This window comes from Tachypleus tridentatus, chromosome 8 (assembly GCF_004210375.1).
Source record: "Tachypleus tridentatus isolate NWPU-2018 chromosome 8, ASM421037v1, whole genome shotgun sequence".
Lineage (NCBI taxonomy): Eukaryota > Metazoa > Arthropoda > Merostomata > Xiphosura > Limulidae > Tachypleus > Tachypleus tridentatus.
Genome location: NC_134832.1, coordinates 125,578,339 through 125,598,698, shown reverse-complemented (window position 1 = coordinate 125,598,698; position 20,360 = coordinate 125,578,339). Strand labels below are relative to the sequence as shown.

Genomic DNA, 20,360 nt, shown 5'->3' with positions numbered 1-20,360 from the left:
AGCTAAAACGGATCATATGTGCACAAATTATATTATTTTAAACAAAGGTTTGCACAACTTCTTGTGAAACTACATTTGGAACTACCACATACCATTTTCTTGTTATAACAGATTGCACTTGTAAAAGTTTCCATATATAGCCCAGTTGTTTCATTATTATACCTATAAAATACCTATAATTTTTGTTTTGCCTTTTGTCAAAATAATCTTTTTATTGCCAAAGAAAAAAAAAGTTTTATTTATATATAGACTTGACAAATATGTATTTTCAAAATTTTTATTTTTGTTGTGTTATCCATAAGTTTCAGTATTTTATATACACGTTTATCCAGGTTCATATACATAATTATATCTTCTGTTATACTGTCCATGTGTGAACTATCATGTAGCTGCAACAAATTACACAATTAGTACAATGTTTCTATTACTTGTTTCATCAGTCAAGGTTGTTATATAAAATTCTTTTCAGTGACTGCAAAGTTATCACATCTTCCTCTACTGGTATATGAATGATGAAATAGTAAACCTGATGTGACTTTAATAGGCTCTCAACAGTTATCAAAGTTATCACATCTTCCTGTGTGGGAATACGAATGATGAAACTGATAACGTGACATGACTTTAATAGGCTCTTAACAGTTATAATTTGGTGCTATTTGAAAAACAGTTATAAATAGACAATGGGTATGACATATTTTTACATTTTTAGGCAGATTTGGTACTTTAAAAGTATATTGGAGAAATAAAAGCTTATCTCCAGTTTGTAACCAAACTAAACCAGCATTTGTTTGCTTAAGAAGTTACACTTTGTCATAGCAGAAGAAAATCTAGACCTTAGAGTTGTCCAAGAAATTGGTGCAGACAGCATAGTTGCTTTGCACCATTAAGTCCCAACAATCAACCATCTCATGAAATTATAGGAAGGGCTAGTCAATATTTCCAATTCAAATAAACTTTTCAGTGTGACAGAGCAACCATTTTTGTAAGTCTTATGTTGCATGTCATTGGAACTTCAAGAAATTAAAGTTTTTTTGTTTTTTTAAAGGAGCTATTTCTAAAATTATATGTTCACTTATCTTGTTCTATGGAGTAGGTATCTTAAGTAAAGAACTACAGTATTTGAATTATTGGCTTGTGACCATGAAGGAGCTAAGATTTTGCTCCATGTACCATACATAACTTTGAGTACATTATATTGAAATTATTTTAAATATGCAAATTGACAAGTCACGTGATAATCTCAGGCAGTATAAAGTTCCGGTGGATGGGAATATATCAGAACTACATTTTGACATTATTCAATATTTCATGTATAGTGTGATGCCACTAAACATTACTCCTTTTTGGTATGCTATGTAACTGACATTTCCAACTCAAAATATTCATACACTCTGATCATGAACATATGTTCAGAGTGCAAGATGGGGATATCCTTGATATGGATCTACTTGGGACACCAATACCATGCAGAAAGACACTTGGAACAAATTGTGTCCCAGTCATTCTGAGCAAGGGGTAGCATAATTTAAAAGATGGGATTCCATGAACCAAAAACTTGGTGGCAGAAGCCATTTGCATGCCCCAAACAAGCTTATGCAACATAATCAGTAGAAATTAGGCCAACAGGGTGGATTCAACAAGATAGGTTTTCCAGTTGCACAACACATTTAACTGTTGCATATCTCAAGCCACTTGTGAATGACATGCTTACTCATACTATTCTAAACAAAGACATATGATTCAAGTTTCCAGATGCAGTACTTACAGATTTCTGTAATCAGACTGTTTTAACAAGTGCTAGGAAGCCATTATCCTTATATACTAGATAGATTATGAAAAGCACAAAGAGAGTGGTGTTGTGCTTTTGATATGAGCTTTATCAATAAAGATTTTTGCAGTGGAACCTTTTAGAATTATTATCATGAGATAGATAATGTATGAATGTGGTTTCGTGGACTAACAGTGCGATGAGGCTCCAAAATAACTTTAATATGACATGCTCAATCTCAGTAGAGCATAGTGTTTTAGAAAAAAGAAAGTTCAGGCAAGTCTAATACTTAAATTTATAACCACATGTTATTTTTACTATTAGGAACAGGTAATACTGGATTTTTGTATATAAATTGCTTTTAATAGATGGCTTCAGAAACTACTAAATTACACTGTACTTCGGTTCCACTTGCGGGTTCTAAAAATGACAACTTTGTATATTATATTTAGTTTAACATTTTATTTTTACAGATACATTTTAAAAAGATTTGTTAAGTTATAGCTGTTGTTACCAAGAAATGATATTTTTTATCGGATTAAATGTTAAACACAATCTGAGCATGCTTTTTGGCTTGTTGTAAGGTGGTGGAGTTCAGGTATCACCCATTGTCATGTTAATAGACTAAATGATTTCTTCAAGCTAAACAACTAATTAGCTGTTATAGTTTTATTATTATTAGATACTAATTACCAGCTGATGAGTATTAAAACATGAGGATCCCACTGAATGATTAAATTTAATATGCTCATTTTGCAGTAGAAATGTGTTTTTGTTTGTTTTAAACAAATAAATTGAGACATTTTATCTCATAGGAGTGAGCCATCTTCAGAAAATGTGTTTTTAGTAACGATCACAAATACAAAGTGTAACAGTTACTATCAGCAGTATGCATGTTGAATTATGAAATAAAATATCATGATTAGCTTGGACTAAGAGAACCATTGAGAAAGAGACCTGCAATAAGTCTTTATTCCAGTTTTGGTAAGCAAAATGTGGTGTCTTGTAACATGAAAATCCACAACCACAAAGGTCAGTGACAAATGCTGTCCTTATGCCCCAGGAAACAGTACGCAACACAATCTAGAAGGTTTTTTTTCATAGTGCATGATTTGAATTATGTGTCATAAAGTTCTAAGTTTTTATTGTGGATGAGGTTTAGGTTTACAGTCTACATATTGTTGTGAATGCATTGATTTCATGTTGAGTATGATAAAATGTTTCTCAGTAAATTGTGTGAACATTCACATCAATAAGAAATTAAATGTGTTTCTCACTTTTATTTATAGGAAATAATCCTACTAGGAACATTATGTAGAGGGGAAACTTTCACACTATCCACACCAAAAACCTGAAACTTTAAAATGTATAATTCCAGTTGCACTTGAAATATGTACCATCTACAACAATTTAAACAGTGAATTAAGAATCTGGTATTTTAATTCATAAAGTGATTATCCCAGAGGAAAATAAAGAAAAACAAAAATGGCAAAACATTCAATCAAATGAGTAACAACAAAAGTTTGTTATAACTGCTATCTCTTTCTTTTTATTGAATATGTTGGTGACAAGCTTGCAAGAATATGGAATTGCTTTATCAAAAATTACAATATTAACATTTGTTAATTGTACAGAAAACCCGAAATAAAAAAATAAAGAACATAGTTTGAAGAAATTATTCAAAATAAAAGGCTGTCAAATGAAAATAGTGAAATAAAATGACATAAGTGATCGATTGTATTTAGGTGAAACTGAAAGGGAACTGAACACAAGGATTTAAAAAAAAAAGGATCACCCTGTGTTTTTGAGAATTTAAAATAAACCAAACATATATTAGTATGTTCATATTTTTGTAAATAATTATTGCCATGTATATTAATTATTTATAATTCAACATGTTCACTGACAAGAGTAACTGTTAGATTGCCTGAAGATGTACTGATATGTCAGTTTTAATTGCTTGAAAGAAAAATACTTTCCAATGAAAATTGATTGTAATCTAAATTTAATTTGATAGTGGTATGGTACATATCATTGATTTGAAATGAATGTTTATAGCATCTTGACCAGTGTTCAGACAGCTTACTGTTAACTTTATTTTTAATGTGTGTTTGGCTTCTTCAATAATTTGAATAATAGCCTGTTTCATTGGTTGTTAGAACATAGTTTTTGATAATTTGACAAAATTAAATTTGTTTCTTACAGAATCACAACATATATAATTTTAAAACTGTACGATAGTATTATGACACTATAAACTGTAAATTTAAGTTTACAGTTCACTAAAATGAGTTCAAGTGAGTACAATTTTTGGGACTTCCTGTCCAAAAGAAAAAGTGCTAGAAAAACGTATTTCCTTCCTTCCTAACCAACAAATGACACATAAAAGAGGCGAGCATCGTTTTTATTTAAGAATTTAATACAGAAAGCAGTTTAGTTGTGTTAGGAATGCCATGCTCTCTGTTCTGCAGATTATTTATTCATATAGTTATTTTTGTATGATTGTTTTTAACATTAAATCATCAGAATTTAATGCTGCAACATGTACGATACCCCACATCAAACTTTCACTTCCACTTAAAGCATTTTCAGGTAACAATCACATAGTATTATCATGAACCAACATTTACTAGGCAGTATTTTCATTTTGACAGCTTTTTATTATCTTTTGAATTTAGAAAGTACTTGTGGTTTAATTCACTAGGTTTATAATATAGTTTATTCCTTTTCTGATTTCGTGAAGACTTTCAAAATACAAATATTTTCCTACAAAACAATAGCTATCCTTTACACCTTACTGATAGTAGTATTAAGAAATATCTAAAAACATTGTGCACTCTAAAGTCTGTAAATATGCAGAAAAATAAAGAAGCAACTTAGTTTATTATCTGTTATTAGCAAATATGCTATAGAATTGTAACAAAAAATTAGAAGATTAAAACTGTCTAGAATAACAAATTTTATCTGCAAATTAAGTTTATAAATGTTTTTAAATTAGTGTGTTATAATTATTTTAAACTTGAGGATTCCTAAAACATGTCGCTCATGTATCATCTATAAGTTTTTGTGTCCGAGATGTAGTTGTGTGTGTTCTACAGTTTATTACTTGAACTCAGTAATTACAGAGCATTTACAAAATATATGATCATCAACCATTTTTTGTTACTGTTTACAATATTGTGATGTTAGAATTACACCCAGTAAAATATAACATTTGGGGAAGTATGGCCAAAAGAAAATTTTTGGATACATGAGTTGTTTCCTTGGTTGAATGTAAACCAAACAGTATCATCTTTGCTTATGAAAATGATTTGATTGTTGCACGTACAATCTCCAACACGAACTGATAAAGAAATTGGGAATTACGTCAATACTGCTACAAACTAGAATGGTGTTTAACGTGTGTGTTTCTGTGTAACACTTTAGTTTTTCGGTAATCGTTATTATGGCATCCATATTCTTCTTAAAGCTAACATTAAGCTTTGCTGAACTTGCACAGAAGCCATATAATAATACTGTAGCATTGGTTTAAATACTTGGTGTATAACTGAGGGTTTGCAATTTGAAAAGAAGTGTATGTTTTTGTGTGACACACGAGATTGAAAGATTTGCATTTTTAAATGTTTATTTTTGCTTGACTTCTTCATTTCAGAATATTTAAAAAAAACTTGTGTGGCTACCTAGAAATCTTCGTGTGTTTTTCTAGCAATATGTTCAACAGGCAGAGAATATTGGTAGAATTTGTTATTCTGGGTGTTGAATTATATGAATTTCTCACCTCTAGTTATAATGGTTCAAACAACATGTGATGCTTAGGCATGAAAAGTAATTTTTGATTTTGTGTATGGTCAATGTGGAGTTGAATGATTTAATAAATTAATCAATTACTTATGGCCATTGTTTACATAAAAAATAATCAACTAATGAAAACTAGTATTTTGAGACATTACTGTTTATGATTATTCCAACAGTCACTTGAAATTATGATTAAATCAGTAGTCATGAAAATAATAAAATTAATTAAAATTAGTGTTTTCAGTTGTTACTTTTCAATTATTTGAATAATAATTGAGCCAGCAACTACTCGTTTACATAGTGTATATTTTTTTAATTTTGTAAGTGTATTTTTATAAAATTTTGCATCCTTCTAACATGCATTACAAGTACCATCTCCACAAAAAGTTGGATTTCCAATTAAGTATTATTACTAAAGATTTGTCTGCAAACCTATGGATTGTATTTGACTTAGGCTGAGTAGTCCAAATGCAAGGTGATTTTCATGTTAAAATTAAAAAAAAAAACACCTTAGTTTTCAAATATCCTTTTATTGACCTCTAGCACCTTCTAAATTAATGTCAAAAGTTTTTCTTTGTAAAGCTGTTTTATCTGTTAGTTTCTCTACCCTAACATTATATAAACTCAGTCAATTTGACTTGCCTTGCAATTGCCATTAAAAAAGTAAATAAATCTTAGTTGTGCTTTTCTTTCTAGAATGACAGCAAGTTGCAACATAAAACCTACAATTATTTATTTTATACAGCTTAATTTACTTTGATTATTTTATTACTTTTGAAATATGTGATTTGTGTGTATCTAACAATTCTGTGTTTTAAGCTGTAAATTACAAGTAACAAAGATCAGTGTACAGTGTGAATGACGTGGTGCATGAGCTACTTGCTGGTATACCTCAGAGAGAAATGTTTTTCATTATTTAATGTAATAACTATAGTTATTGCATTTTAATTACTTTTGTAACAATAAATAAAAAAATGTACACAAAACAAATTAAGAAATTTTGTACTTATATTTTCTGTTTACTTTCTTTTCTTTTGCTATTGCCCTGCCAATGAAACTTAAGCCTACTTTTTTGTAATGATGATACAAGTATATCACATAATTATTATTTATTTCAAATGTGTGTTTAAGAACACAAAATAGTAATATACATAAAACCTACATTGTCCAAAAACTATAATTGTAAGTGCCTTAAAATATATCCCTTCTCTTAGCTGTTTGATCTGAACTTTGTTACAGCAGCTTTGGATCTGTGGTGAAAAATCTGAAAATATCTGTTGAGAACAAGTTAGAATTTTACATTGCTTAGTAAAGCAACCCATTGGTTATAAATTATGTTGTAACAAATGTGAAAATTATTGGCAATTTGTTAAAAAGAGGGTGTGATAGAAAGGCATAACAAATGTGTTTGACTTTGGTGTGATAGAAAGGCACAACAAATGTGTTTGACTTTGGTGTGATAGAAAGGCACAACAAATGTGTTTGACTTTGGTGTGATAGAAAGGCACAACAAATGTGTTTGACTTTCTATTTTATATTTGTATAAATAAAAAAGATTGGAAGTTATGAAGACCACACTATGCCTTAGTAATATCTATACTATATACATTAAATTCAGGATATCATAAAGGGTTGATGGGGAAAAAATAGAAAACAGCCAAGTGAGAATAAACAAATATGATATACACAAACAAGGGGAGATTAAGAGTTTATGTAAATATTTTCCTTTTAAATTAAGAATAAAATTATGAATTATATATGGATACCAAGTTTCTTGTATACATTTATGATAGAGTAGTTTAGATAAATTTTGAATATAACTGAAGAAAGTCATGACATGCTTATTTTTGGTTACCTGTATGGAGAGGGTTTATGAACATTATGATTAAATCAATTTTCATGAAAATAATCAATTAAATAAACATTATCTGTTCCTAATACTAGTTTTTTATTATTCCATCTGTCCAAATAACTAAAATATTGCCATTGTATGTATTGTTAAGCACAAAACTGCATAATGGGTTATCTGTGCTCTGTCCGTGTCTGACGTTGGCATGAGTTGCATTTTTTTATTACTTCAAATTTATTCATTTTTGGTCCAGCATAGTCTGATAAGAATGTAGAAGTGTCTTGTTATTCAAGGGTCCTGGGTTTAATTTCTTTAGCAACCAAACTCATCCATCCTCTGTTTGTTATGGAAAAGCTGCTAAGGACATTTGATAGTGCCATTAATATTGAACTAATTTACAATTGCTTAACTGAATCCTTTAATGCTGTAAAAACAGTTACAGACTTGAGGGAGAAGATCCATGGGCTGGACATCTTAATATTCTTCTTTCTTTCACTCTCTCTCTTTTTTATCCAGATCTACACTGCTGTATAATATAAAAAAGTTTTTGTTGTCAATGTTTATCTTTAATTGGGCTGAATTTGAGTTTCTCTGAAATTAATATAGTTGAAGTCTACAACAACCCCTTTAAGGATCCAGCCAAATATTCAGTATTTGTAAGCTAAACTAACAGTATGAGCTGCATGTTTAACTGTTTCAAGCACTCTTAAGAATGTTTCTTGGTTTCAGAGATTTGTTTTCATGAAAGTTATTGTTTAAGACACCTGTTGCTATAACATAACCTTGTTACAGAATCTGTTTTCATTACTTAGAAATTTGAATTCTCCTTCATAAAGATGTTTTTTTGTATTTGTTGTGATGCAAATGCACTTTCCAAGGTGTTAAAACATTATTATAATTATGCTTAATTTGTGTTTACTGTGTTCCAGCTGGCCTGATAAACTGTACTAAGTGAAGTATGTTGTCAACAATGGAAGTGGTGGACATAGTGTTGTTGAAATACAGTTAACATTCTTCTAATTCTTGAAAAACCCGAAAGTATTGAATAAAAAATTAGTAGTAGGCCTGTATTATTTTTAGCACTATATAAGAATTAGAAGAAAGTAAAAGTGTTTCAACCACACTGTGTTTCCAGTAGCATGGTTAGTTCAGTACTAATCAAGCTAGTTAAGACTCAGTTGTTACAAAACCAACAGTTATTATTGGTGTTAGTACTTTTTCTAACCTATTCTAACTTAACTTTATAATATTTTGGATATTCTACCAGGGTTATTTTTGCGATTATATAATAATTATCACTGTACTTTGTACAACTTCAATGTTCTTAACTTTGTGGATAATAACATGGTTTGGATTAGTTTTTCAGCCAAAGAGAAATAAATGTTATCAGATGCTGTTAATGGTGTAAATGTTTTTAGGTGAAATGTCTGCTCAGGTTTAAGGAGTTAAGACTACAACACTGTTGTAAACATTTATGAATATATAAAACAATACTAAATTGTCTACAATAACAAGCATGAAAAAGTGTGCACAGTATTGTTGCAACAGGTGACTGATAAGTGGATAAATTGTTTTTAAATGTTGAACACTGCAGTTGGACTACATATGATATTTGGAAACTCTCAGAGGGTGGTTTTGGACATACCTTTGAGACAAATTTTTTCTTAAATGGCAAGGTTAATCAAATATAAATGATTAATTAGTCCGTTGGTTAATTTATTAGAAAATGTCACTAATTGCTAAGCTCTAATTCATTGCTAGATGGTTAGAAATCTTGTTTTTCACTGACTGAAAAACACCATTCCAAATAAAAATAACAATTCTAAATGTTATTACCTATAGCCTGACATTGCCAGGTGGTTAGGGTGCTCAGCTTGTAATCTGAGGGTCACCGGTTTGAATCTGTTACACAAAATTGCTTGTTTTTTCAGTCAAGGGGGCATTATCAGGTTATGGTCAATCCCACTATTCATTGGTAAAAGAGTAGCCCAAAAATTGTTGGTGGGTGGTGATGACTAGCTGTCTTTCGTTCAGTGTTACTCTGCTAAATTAGGGATGGATAGTGCTGACAGCCCATATGTAGTTTTGCATGAAATTCAAAATAAATAAACATTGCTACTTTTATGAAAAACATGCTTCAAAATGCATAGTTATATTTTATATTTTTTAAAATAAAGTTCTGGTTCATCTTCTCTTTCCTAAGTACCTGAACTCTGAGTAAAAAAAATAAAACTTCTTACATTGTGAAAGATATTGCTGAACTAAATTAACATAATGCACTAAATAATAAATGATAAACTCGGTTTATCCTTAATTAATCTGCTATAGCCATTGCTCATAGCTGTCTGACATATTCTCTATTAGTCAGTGAAATCATATGTAACAATTTTTTTGTTTCTTCTGTTTAACCTTGAAATGTAATTGTTATTTCGACAATTTAAAGTAGTTTGGTTCGAGTGGCTAACCATCGATGGATTTTATCTTACCTATACACTCATTATAATCATTGCAGCTCTCATCCAAGAAAAATATGCTTTCACAATGCTTCCTTTATAAAGAATTTCACAGGCTTCCATGTATAATTGAGTGATTTAAATCAATATACTAACACTTGCTATAGATCTTCCTTTAAGTTTGAAGACAAGTAAATTTTACTTGCTAATTTAAGGCATTCTGATAATTCGATCCATTACAGCCTGTGCCTATCTGTGAGTAAAAGGTTAATCATTCTGTTCTGTAGAAGTGTAGTAGTATATTTATAATAATTCTTTAATTTTTAATCAAAAACTTTAATTCATTTTTAAAAATAGCACTTCACATCTAATTCTTTTTTCTTTTATAGGATTTGATTATACAAAGATACTTCACAACTTAACCATATTCATCCAGACCTACTCAGTAAAGCTATATGATGTACAATATTGGTAATATGTTACTAATGCTAAAATAGAAAGTAGGATAAAAAATGGATTAATGATGTTACAAAGTACTGTATCATACTTTAAACTGGGTATTGATTATTAATAAAATAATTGAAAGTCATGATATTTTCCAAAACATGTCTCCTCTCACACTTACAGCTATTACTCAACTGTCAGAGTTTCTTCGTTTGACCATCTAAGCATTGTTATGATTTTTTTTTTCTCACTTGCTTCAATATTTTATACTCGGTAATACTTATTTTGATACAATGTATCATGTCTTGAAACTGTATATAAACACCTCTTCAAATAATTTTATCACTTACTGTTCATGAAGTTTACAGGAATGGGTTTCTCTGTTAAATGACTATTGCAGACACTTGAAGCAGTTTCGTGTCACCTTATTGATTTTTTTTTAATATGTTATAAAAGGCAGTAGACTGCATAAATACCCAGATTACTGTTTCTAACACAAAGTCTAATCAGACCTTTCCTATTCCACTTCTGATATCTAGCATAGCTAAACAGTTGAGACTGACCATCATCTGATTTTTAATGTGATAGATACATATTGGTCTAAAGCGATACTGAGGCTAATTTATTTTTTTTAATGCCACCTTTTACTAGGTTAGCTTCTTATAAGACCAGTTTGGATCAGGCACCTCCAGCTCTTTTACTCTCTAATCAATTGCGTGTATGATGTTTTAGGTTTTTACCCAGTTGCCTTTGATGCTGTATCTTCACTGATGGTGGAGAGGTCTGAGAATGAATATTTCATTTGTCCTCCATCACCTGAAATTGCTGTTCATGGAGGAATGTTTATTGCTCAGTTATGTGAAGGGATAGCTATGCCTTGTGTTCCACATGCTTTAGCTTACCACTACCAGGAGAATGGATATTGAGACTAACAATGGCTAGGCCTGTTTTTGAAAATGTGGGGGTTCCAAAATTGAACTTATAATTAACTTGAACAAATCACTTTTTTTTTTATTCAGCTGACATTCTCTATGATTCTGAGATATTTTTCATCTCTCTCTATTTTCTCAGCAGCCTCTCAGTGATCACCAAATCAATTTAATAAGTTGGAGCCTTTTTTGGCATCTACCTTAGTACAATTGTCAGATTCTGCTCTATCATTTGGTTCTTGGCTGATACATTGTTGGGACTTATTGGATAGGGATGCCTTGTTGAAGGGCATTTAAATGTCTACTGGCTATCCACCCTCAATTAATTACATGAGATCACCCTTGTTTGTCCCAAGAATTTTTCAGTTGTTCCAGAATCGTTGAAATCACAAATTGATGTTGCTCATTTGCATTCATCATTGACGTCATTGGCCTCTTGACTTTCTTTGGCACCTACAGAAAATCATAACTATGTTCTTATCCCAGTTGGATTTGTATGTGCTCAATTACAACATTTTATAGAGATTTGATATTTTTTTACCACAGAGAAAATTCTATAGTAGGTGCATGTGACTTGTTGGCAGTAAATGGACAATACACATTCACTTGCTTTAAAATAATATATTCAAAACAAGTCAAACTGTAGAAAAATTCTTTGCACTGTGGCTATCACAGTTTTATCTCAAATTATATATAATTATTTTCTTGTGTAAAGTCCACTTAAATTGATTAAATTACTTTAAAATTCAATTGACAAGAACTATTTTTTTTCTGCTAAGTGTAAGTGAATGATTCATTTATGTTGCCATGCGAGTTACCACAGTTGTATCCTGAATTTCATGCAATTATCTCCTTTTGTCAATGTCCACATAGATGTGTTCAGTTACTTTAGAACACCCTTTGACAAGACATATTATTTTCCTTATCTCTGTTAAACTGTAAAACTCTCTTTACAGTGTCATCTGCTATGGCTAATTACTCGCTTTCAAGCTAACTTCATGTTCTCTTTCACTAACTAATCTTCTGACTGAACTGCACTTGACCTTACTTAATTTTCCTTTAGTTCTTAACTTGCACTCTCTTACTCAGCTATATTTATTTGTTGATCACTAATTTAACAATATTCAGTTAACATAAGGAAAAAATACTGGAGAGTTGAGTAATGTGAAATCAACTATATTAGTAAATTCTAGACTGGTGTAATTGCAAACACAATAATTGACTTGTACAAAATTACATAATGAAATTTGTCATACCTAATGCTTTCAGAACTTCAAAACTATCAATTTTCAACACTTCTGTTATGAAAATTAAACAGCTGTTAAATATGAACTCACAAAATAAACTAAATAAATAACACACTAAACAGTCTTGTACATCCAACAGTAAGCTCTTTTTCAAGAAAAATATTTACAATAGATATATTTTTTTACATTATATACAAAGATTGTTTTCATTTCTGCAGTGTGTCTCCTTAGATAGTTTGCACCAACATTTAACAGTTCTTTTGTCAGTCTCTCATTATATAGAACCTTCAGTAGTGCTTCATGTTGACAGGATCTCTTGTCTTCATCTTGATCTTATGTTGCCCTGAGTGTTTCCTGATTTATTTGTATACTGGCATAGTAGATCTTGTTCCTCTTTTCTACTCTTGCCAGTCAGTTTTCCACTTCTGTTGTTGGCTTTTTATATTTCGTTTTCACCATGTGATCTTGGGCTTAGTAGGTCTTTATCTTCTACAACGAAGTCACTATCATCTGGTTCTGCATCTGCAACAACAACACCTCTTTTATTCATCTATACCTTGGTAGGTGTACTGAGAAAGTTTTCTTCCCTCTTGATTGCCGTGGTAGACCTTGGTCATCCTATCAACTTTCACATTATAGTACATTCGGCTGACCACTACTTATACTGTGAAAGGTTCTTGTCACTGCTGAGTGAGTTTGTTGTTGGCTGTCAGTAGTAGAACTGAGATTTTCTGTCCAACCTTGAAACATTAGACCATGGTCTTCTTGTTATAGTAGTGTTTCTAACTCTCTTTGAAGGGCTTGACTTCCCCAGTAGAACTGCTTTGATAGGTCCAGTTTCATACTCCTTTCCAGTCCTCTGTTTTGTAAGTCTCTTTCTTTTTTGTTTTGTGCTTGACATTCTTTTGAGCACTGTCTTGAAGTTTTTGCAGAGAAGGGTCTTTCTTCTGCACTTTCTCCTGCTTTTTGGGATTTATATGTGGGATGTTGCTCTTAGAAACTTTAAGAGACTTTTTTTTTCCCTTGAGCTCTTGTGGTGATTGCAGATGCAACATAAGCCTTTTTTCTGCCTGATTTCTCCAAATTTTTGCAACCTATTATGTTTCCAATCACCAAGTCATATATATTTTCCTTGGTACACATAGCTTCAAGTTCATTTACATAATTTGGAATATCTAACTTTATTTTTCAATGGCAAACTTTCTCACTGCACCACCACTTAGTAAATACAGGCATATCTTGTCTGTCATCTGGTTATCAGGTACTAGACTGGTTCTCACTGCTGCACACAGTGTCTTGAAGAACCTTCACTTTTTGTCCCTGCTATAGCCTTCACACATTGGCATGTTTGTTGCACCTCTTGACACCTGTAACATGCTCCAGTCACTACTTGCACTGTTGATTCATTTGGTGACTTGAGCTGATAATTAGTTGTGGACTGATTAATCATGGAAATAACACTTCCTTGTGGTGAATCTGATATGTTTTCCTGATTCTGTTTCTTATCAGCATTATCTTTGTAAGTAGCTCCAGCTGCTTTATATTGATTTCTGCTGTTGCTTATTGATAATGGACTTGCACTCCTTTGCAGTGTGCTCTGTCTTATAATGTATCTTTAATAGACTTCTGCTTCTGGTCAACCATCAATGGTCATGACTTCAGCTTGATATTCATGGACTTTACCCATTATACTCTCTTTCTAGGTTTCTGTATATTGTTTTGCCAGCTTTAGTATCTCATCCACTTCATTTGATGTTCCTCTCCTAGAGGAACAGTGACATATGATCATGAACTGTTCATGTATTAGCAGATCTACCAGTCTGTTAAAACTATTGTCACATTTGGCTGTGTCAATTTATCTTGTGAAATATCTCCACAAATGTGATGTAAATTGAAATACAGTTTCTCCAGTGTCAGGTTTCTCTTCTCTGAACTTCACATGAAAACCTTTTTCCATAGGTTTGTATCATCTCAGCAAAGCCACTTTTAATTTGTCATAGTCCTTGGCATTTTGTAATGTCATGCCTGCATATAGTTGTAGGCCTTTTCCTGTAATAAGTGGTCTGAAACAGACTGCCCACTTGCCTTTGTCCCAGTTTTAACTCTAAACAAATTTTTCATCTCTCTCCAGGAAAGCTCAGTGTAATGTATCTGCTCATCAGATTGGGGTAGCTTGGGTCAGTTGGTTCTGACCTCATTGTCATTCTTGGGTTCTTTTTTCTATTGGATGTACTTTGTGGTCTGATTTTTTCTGTTTCCATTTCTCTTCTCTCCCTTACCCTTTTCTTCTTTTACAATTTGTGCTTATATTTTGTTTCTCTGTTTCCAATCTTTTGTTTCATTTTTTTTTATTCTTTATTCCTCTCTTTTTTTCCTATGCTCTTTAGTTCTTGATGTTGTTTAACAGACTCTCATAGATCATTGTCTTTTAAACCCAACATGCTCCCCTCTTCCTATCACTTTATCATAATCTGACATGATTATGTAGGATATTTGTAACTTTTACATTATTTTTGTTACTGGCTATATTAATGTTCTCTTTAACTCATTTTCTGACTGAACTGCACTGACATTACATAATTCTCCTTTAGTTTTTAACTTGCACTCATTTAGTTGTTTTTGTTTATTTGTTGATCACTAAGTCTTTTAAACATTCTGTAAAATATGCAAATGGCACTGATTTAACAATACTTATTTAAGTTATGAAAATTTGAGTAATGTGATAGGAATAGTATAATTGAAGTCTAGACAATGGTGTAATTGCAAATACAACACACGACTTGTACAAGGTTGCATAATAAAATTTGTCGTAACTAACACTTTCAAAACTATCAATTTTCAACACTCCTTTCACGAAAATTAAACAATCATTAAATATTAAGTCACAAAATCACTAAATGATAACACATTAACAATTTTACATATCACACAGTATCCAAGTTGGGCTCAGCCTACTCCTCTCTGGCTCTATCCTGTGGAACAGGTAGTCGTACTCTTACTTGTGTCTCCTTTCTCTTTTGAGAATGTGGGCATCATGCAAACGTCTCTTTTCTTTGAGATGAGCAAACATGAGATCCAAGTATATCATTAACAGCATTCTACTGAATCACCCATTCTCCTTATTCAGGATCAGCATCTTAGATCTCAAGTGGTAGTTAAATGAGAACAATACTATGATAAAAGGTTTTTTTATTGCTACTTCAGCCTGAGATTCATCTCTTACAGATGCCTCACTGTAGGGATGAGGCCCTTATATTAGTGGTTTGGAATTCTAGGGCCTTTTGTATAGATGAGAGAACTTCTTTCAACATCAATATTTCAGTTTTTTTGTTGTCCAAATGGCAATGTCTCAAGGTCTGGATTTATTGAGGGCAAAAGATATCAGGCTTTACTCCAACAATTTCATGGTAATGTTTTACATTTCCCACTAAGGGGGCACTCAATCATAGGATATTTGTGTTTGAACATTGCAACTTCCTTATTAGACTCACTCCACCATATCAGTGTACCAGCTTGCAAGGCTGTAGGGGTGATTAATTTAATAGCAGATCATTTGTTTTGACCCAACCAGTTTCTCCCAACCAAATAGATGCTACACCACAAGGTTTTCTGATGGATTTTCTCTTGGTTTGGGATATCAATGATTGATGTAATTACTAGGCATTTTGGTCCCCAGTACCTCATCCTCTGGACTTTCAATAATTGTATTCAGTCAGGACTGGACAGGATTGCACCTATGCCTTCATACCAGTGTGGCTGTTATCCAAATCTCTGGATATGGTTCAATCAACCTCTTGTCATGCACTATTAGTAGCACTGAATTAGCTGTTTCAACCATGGTTTCCTCCTCTTTATCTTTGTGAGTGTCCACCTCTACAACCTTTTTTTTTGGATGTCTCTGTTGAGGCAACCATGATCCAACATTATGTACCCAAATATTCCAAGACTCAAGCTTCATGCATGGAAATTACTTGGTTCTTTGCACAGCATTGGAATTAAATGCTAAGGTTTCTACATATGTGTGTCTATTTCTGAATAGTCTCACAATTGACTTCTGTGAAAGGAAATGACACACATATTGTGAATTGTGTCTTGGCAGGAAATTGAATCTGCTTTGTTCAGTTATACAACCATAGCTCATTTTTTGACCTGGCCTTTGACAAGGATTTAGCATCATTGGAAATTGAGTCCATAGTGCTATCCAGCCTTCTCAAATCCTTTGTTCCAAAAATCCTTTTAAATTACATAATTGGGATATGAAGGTAGTATTAAATGCTTTGTCATGACATCAATTTGAACCTTTAACTTTTTGTACATTGTATCACATTTCTCTTTGAAGTTTATTTTTTGTTGTTGCTGGCCTGTGGATGTTGGCAGTTAGAATTATTTGCACTATACAAGACTCTTTATCATTCTACTTCCATCCTTCTATACCAAAACATATCTTTCCTACCTAAGACTCTGGCAGTTGAGGAAGGGGATAAATCCTTCTCACCAATTTATTTAACCACTGTTTCTCACTTTTATAACTGCTTAGATTCCAGTTGCTTGTTAGATCCAGTTAGGGTCTTGGAGGTTTATGTGGCTCATACTAACTCTTTCAGAGGTGATAGACAATGGCCCTTTATTTATTGGGATCTTTCAGTTTCACACAGTTTCCTTCACCACATTGAGTTCACAAATTTTACCATATTGTTTCTTCTTGGCTTTATTTTCTACAAGGCACATCTTAATAGATTTGTCACATTTCTTTATCTATAACTGCCCTATTGAGTTGCCCACTGAAAGACATTGTGGGAACTGGCATATTGGACCTCTTCCATTACATATGTCTTAACATCATTTGCATAATCTAGCAAATTCTCTGAGGGTTTTTGACTACCCCTTGTGGTTTTCTTTACCACATTCGTTTAATCATAAGGAGAGGTATTTTTTGCTCCTCTTGTTTCTACTTTACAGGACCCTTTACCTCTTTTCTCTAGATTCCATCTTGTGACAAGTGTTGTCTAATGCCACACCACCAACTATTGACTCGACATACTTTACCTAGGTTGCAACAGGCTATATGGAAATGAGGTGTTCTAGGAAGCCACCTAGAGGATGACAGGATGGTAATTCTGTCTTATACTGGATTACCATAATACTGGTTTACATTTGATGTTCAGCTATCTGGTTGAATTGAGTGTGACCCTTATTTTTGATCAATATTGGTTCGGTACATTGTTAATGGTAGAAGGTCCATTATCTCTTCATAATTCCAAATGTAGATTGGTCCCATACTGGGTCCTTGATTGAGCACATTTGTTCCATGTTCTTTCTATAATTCCAGGGGCAAGCAGAATTAACCTTTCTCACATGTTTGGGGAGTAAGGATGGAAGTTTATAATTCCAGATCAGATGAGTTTAGTTTCCTTAGGTTGAGTAAGGCATGTGATTCCATCATTCCAAGCCTGGGGTGTTGCCTTTTGGACTTTGAGTTGAGGAAAAGGTTTGTCTACTTCAGTATTGCTTTCCTTTTTGCCATGATTCCAGTGGCTCAGATCATATTGCTCTATGGTGGCAAGTTGGGATCTACTTATAAATATGTAGACAGATATGGATATTATATTTATATGGATTGCAGTTCATTTATCTTAGATGCCAACTTGTGATATAGGAACTATGGCACTTTAACTCCAACCCCGAGTAGTGGAACTGCAGCTATCTGGTTGGGGCCTGGTCAGTAGTGGTGATAAAGCATGTAAAATTCTACCTACAGTACATGAATTACATTCTGAGTGAAAAGATACCTGTTTTAAATGTAGTACACTTCTGCCACTATAGTGCCAATTATCTGTTTACACACTCAAGATCTATGCAGACACTTTTTATATGGGTAATGCTCTTATTAGCCCCTCCAGCTTCTTAATCTGTGATTCTAGCTGTAAGTGTGTTTTCTTAAATCAAGAATGTATTTTTCATAATACTTCCTCTCACATTCTACCACCCTTCCTCCCTACTAAAGAGCCAGTATTAGAGACTGGGATTGAGTAAACCTCAAAAACATGATAACATTATCTCAGTGAAGTACCAGAATAGAGAGCATTTTGACATAGGTGGAGAGGGTCACTAGCCAAATATTACCAAGGGCATTTAAATGGGATATAAAAAGTTGGAACAAGCAAGAAAAATATCAGACCAATGCTTAGATGGACAAAGGAAGAAACCCTAGACATCAAGTAATAGATGTGTGAGAGCAGGTAAGGTTTAGTGAAAATACATTTTCAGTGTAAGAAAATGTTGACTTTTAAAACTGTTGATTGGACATCAAAACCAAAGACCTGTTTGATAATTAAGTTTGTCTTGTGAGTTTTTGTATTGTTTTTGAAAGAAATGGATTTTATAAGTTAGGAAAATTAAACAACTGTTTATTTAATTAAGAATACCACTCATATATATTTATTTTATAAGAGCAAAATGACAAAAGTTTTCATTGGGGTTGGATGTGATTTAAGCAACATCTCTTATGAGAAATTTAAACTCTAGTGCAACAAATTTATTTTAATGGACATCAACATTCAATTGTCCATAAACTTAGGAATCTGTAGTAGTGTCCAGACCTGTAACTTCTCAAAGCTGTGTCAAGAGTGCTTGTAGAGGATCATGAATTTCATTTTAAGTTATTGTGTTATGTAATCAATAGAAGATTGATTAGGGAATAAAGATATGAATGAATGATTTTTCATATTGAACTCAGATTTTATCTGTAAAATATAAGAGTCTGTCTGTTTTTTGATTACATATCCAGTAATTAGTAATTTATAAAAAGTTGCTAATTTTGGGGGAATGCTCTTCAAATGAATTTTATAATTTTCATGGCATTTTTGTGTATCCAAAAATGTTTTCAGTTTTAGTTATATAAAGCTGCATTTTATAGGGTTTAATAACAACAATTGCACCCCTATGCATGATATGCCATTAAAAGTACAGAGCTAAAAATTAACACCAGCAACTTGCTGTTAAATATTGCAGTTTTACTAGTATAGTTTGAAAGATACGAGAAAAAAAAATGAGTAAACAGAAACAACAATTTGCAGATTTTTACTGTTAAATATCAATACATGCATGGTCCAAGTTTTTTATTCATTTACATTGTCAGACACTGAGTACAGACATTTGCAATAATTGTGATTTTTATTTGTCTGAGTCATATCAAATTGGTGACTGCCATTTAAATTTCACATCACACCCAGACTAAGTATCATGAAATGAGGATGGCAAGACTGCAGCTTCTGCTCATATGTTTGAGTGCCAAGATTGTTAGCATGTAGTCCTGCTGGGTTCACTGATACAACACAATCTGTGTGGCTTTGCTGGCAGTATCATTTGAAGTACTTTGCCCAAGTGGTTGCTCTTTGGAGGTAGTAATCAAAATTAAATATTTGAATGACTTTTTTTTTCACATTCTTCCTACTTTGTCCATATATAACACAAATGTTGGGCTTTTTGGCTTCTAATGCTTTGCTAGTTTTCATTGTTTGAACCTTTTAATAGTAAAGTTACATTTGTTTTAAGACTTTGTCAATCTAGGCACTTGTGGCTTGGATACACCAGTTTTTCCATACAAATCTAGCCTCTATTCACTTTTGTGGAATAGTTGACACAAAAATGTATATGTAAAAATGGCTGGTATGGGTAGAGAAACCTCTATGTAGAGAAGCAAACAACGTTTGTTTGCTTCTCTACATAGAGGTTTCTCTACCCATATCAGCCATTTTTACACACATATATATTTCTCTACCAGTGGGTTTTCTCATCATCACAGATTAGTTGATACAAAAATCTTATTACTTGTAATTAAAATTAAGTTTAATATTAAAAAATATCTGAAAAGAA

The 20,360-nt window shown here is 32.3% G+C and overlaps 1 protein-coding gene across 3 annotated transcripts in view; it reads left to right on the top strand.

Moving 5' to 3' along the window:
• LOC143223431 (adapter molecule Crk-like) overlaps positions 1-20,360 on the top strand; it is a 63,576-nt gene that overhangs the window by 9,031 nt on the left and 34,185 nt on the right. The window lies entirely within an intron of this gene.